Below are 3278 nucleotides of genomic sequence, written 5' to 3'. Positions count from 1 at the left end.
CAGGCTTTTACCCCCCCTCCCAGCCTGCCCTCAGCTTCTGTAGATGATCCTGTAAATACTTTCAGTTCTGATGTCTTGGCTGTTTTGGATTCCATCGCCCCGATTAAGACCGAGGTTCTGTTAGTCAAGGAAAAGCCACCTTGGATAAATGCCACGCTTGTTAAAACCCCCAAAAAGGTTTGTAGACAAGCAGAGCGCAGATGGCGCAAAACCAAACTCCAGGTTCATTATGACATCTACAAAGACAGTCTTCACATCTACAACCAGGAACTGAAAAATGCAAGACAGTCATTTTTCTCCGAGGTTATCAATAGAAACAGTAATAGTGCTCGCACACTGTTTTCTGTTGTAGACAGACTGACAAACCCCACAGCATCAGTCCCTTCTGAGCTGCTGTCCAACAAGTCATGCTGGTTTTTTCACCGGTAAAACATTACAAATGAGAAAAAAAGTTAGCGGCTCTCTCTCAGGGAAAATCACTGTCACCTTGTTGTCCTGCTTATCTGGAAAATTCTAACCTAAACCACAAAACCTTGGAAGAAACAGTTTTAAGGTTAAAATCCACAACATGCTGCCTTCAAACTTTTTCAAAAAAGTTTTTAACTGCATTGCTTCTAACGTACTACTTATAGTAAATGATTCTCTCCAATCAGGCCAGTTTCCCCAGTCCTTAAAAACTGCAGTAATAAAACCACTTCTAAAAAAGCCCAACCTGGATGCTTCAATAACAGGTAACTACAGGCCCGTATCAAATGTTCCATTTTGAAGAAAAATCATTGAACGGGCGGTTTTTCAACAGATTCACAGTTTTATGATGCAAAACAATCTCTTTAATGCATTTCAGTCTGGGTTTCGACCACATCACAGCACTGAGACCACACTTATTAAAGTCTTAGATGACACACACATGAATAATGACACCTCCAGAACCACCGTCCTGGTACTGCTGGATCTCAGTGCTGCTTTTGATACGATTGTTCATAACATGGACCGACTAGAACGGTGGGTGGGACTTACTGGCACTGTGTTAAACTGGTTCAAGTCTTACCTACAAGACAGGGACTACTTTGTCTCAGTTGGTGGTCATGAGTCAGAGCGGACACAGATCACATGTGGGGTTCCACAAGGGTCCATTCTGGGACCACTTCTATTTAATATCTACATGCTGCCCCTTGCTCAGATCATGGAATACCACAACATCTCCTATCACACTCATGCAGATGACAGCAACTGTACATTTCAGTGTCATCACAACACTATAGTGCCTTACTGTCATTAAGCAACTGTATCAATCAAATCAATGAATGGATGGATCAAAATTTCCTCCAGCTCAATCCAGACAAACCAGAAGTGATTGTTTTTGGCCCCAAAATGAAAGATCAAAGATCAATGCTCACCTTGACTTCATGTCATTGAAAGCTACAAATCAAGCCAGAGATCTTGGTGTAATTATTGACTCAGACCTGAATTTTAGCAGCCATTTAAAGCTAGAACTAAATCTGCCTTTTACCACCTGAAAACCATTGCTCGTATTAAGGGGTTTCTGTCTCAACATGACACAGAAAAACTTGTCCATGCTTTCATTTTCAGTAGGATAGATTACTGTAATGGTGTCCGTACAGGTCCACATAAATAATCAATCAGGCAGCTGCAGCTGATCCAGAACGCTGCCGCCAGAGTCCTTACAAACACCAGAAAACTGGACCACATCACTCCAGTCCTGAAGTCACTACGCCGGCTTCCTGTGAGTCAAAGGATAGAATTTAAAATATTACCGCTGGTCTACAAATCTATAGATGGTCTTGGACCAAAGTACATGCAAGATTTACTGTATTAACTCCTCATGAAGCCTCCAGACCCCGGACGTCATCTGGGACAGGTCTACTGTGTGTTCCCAGAACCAGAACCAAACAAAGTGAAGCAGCATTTAGTTTATATGCTCCTCACCTGTGGAACAAGTTGTCTGACTACCTGAGGTCTGCTCAAACGGTCACTTCATTTAAATCAGGGCTAAAGACACTTTTGTTCACTGCAGTATTTTCCTGAATTTGTTTTGTAATTATCTGCATTTTTTTTAATCAGTGGTTATAATTTAATATTTTATTCTCCTGCTTAATTGACTCCTCTTTTTAATTGTTCTTTTATTGATATTTTATTGTATTATTGTATTTATTTTATTATACTATTTTCATTTTTTAGTCAAACATTAAATAGAATACAGATGAGAAGAAATAGTATGTGTTCCATTCTAGTGATAGGGAGTGTTGTTCAGTAGCCTAGCCTTCAGTAGCTAACATACATGACATACAGACCTTATGCATCGTGTTCAAAGGTCAAAAACCAGTGTGCTAATTCAATGCTATAATCCCTGGTGTGGCTTTGATATATAGCAGTTCAGAGACTGACAGGATGCTGTGGTTGGACAGAGTCATTAATCTGTCAGCAGAACTTCATTTCAAATGAAGCTGTGACAGGTGTTCTGTGGGAAACGTCACCCCAACGCATTTCATACGGACACCCATTATACAGTATGTACCTACTGGGTATACAGTATGTACCTACTGGGTATACAGTATGTACCTACTGTGTATACAGTACAGTATGTATGTTCAGAGCTGATTATGTAGGCCTGTGTGCGTGCGTGCATGCGTGCATGCGTGCGTGCGTGCATGCGTGTGTGTGTGTGTGTGTGTGTGTGTGTGTGTGTGTGTGTGTGTGTGTGTGTCTGCCCTTTGCTGGCTCTCCCCCATCGCAGCAGCTGGGAGCAGACCAGGGTGTGCAGTGACAGAAGCGGTGATCATCTCTGCCCTCTGGACATGCTGCTCTGAGCCGTCCTGCAGAGTTTTTGTTTTTCTCACTTTAACAATATTTGAACACGAGAGGAAAAAAGGTAAGACTTGAGCTAACGGAACATGCACTGGTTAGTATGGAGGATTCCAGTATGGTTAAACTGGAACATTGAAATGACAGGAAGAAAATAGACATGCAGTTCAGTCATGGTTGTTTTTCACATAATTATTAATTATTCAGGTTTTGACTGCTCTGTACAATAACAGCATATGTAATGAAGTACAGTTTGACATGAAGTGATAAATTAAAAAAATCATTTTAGTTTGAGTTGAACTTCCTAACCATGGAAAGATTGTGTTACAGTTAATTAATATATAGATTGTCATTCTGACTGAAGAAGAATAAATTAAAGATATTTTCTAAAAATTAAATTTATCTACTTTTAGACAATCATCTTGTTAACATGTTTTTTCAATGTTTAACATTCA

At 40.2% G+C, this 3278-nt stretch overlaps 1 protein-coding gene across 1 annotated transcript in view; it reads left to right on the top strand.

Moving 5' to 3' along the window:
• The first annotated feature begins 2802 nt into the window (after nucleotides 1-2802).
• The window catches only part of si:dkey-8e10.3 (serine/threonine-protein kinase SBK1), a 5507-nt gene continuing 5031 nt past the window's right edge, over nucleotides 2803-3278 (top strand). Inside the window, exon 1 of the mRNA XM_068337647.1 lies at nucleotides 2803-2890. The gene's annotated coding sequence lies outside the window, so the exon portion shown is untranslated. The remainder of the gene's footprint in view (nucleotides 2891-3278) is intronic.

This window comes from Antennarius striatus, chromosome 16, assembly GCF_040054535.1.
Source record: "Antennarius striatus isolate MH-2024 chromosome 16, ASM4005453v1, whole genome shotgun sequence".
In the NCBI taxonomy this organism is placed as follows: Eukaryota; Metazoa; Chordata; class Actinopteri; order Lophiiformes; family Antennariidae; genus Antennarius; species Antennarius striatus.
This window is presented reverse-complemented; position numbering and strand designations above follow the sequence as displayed.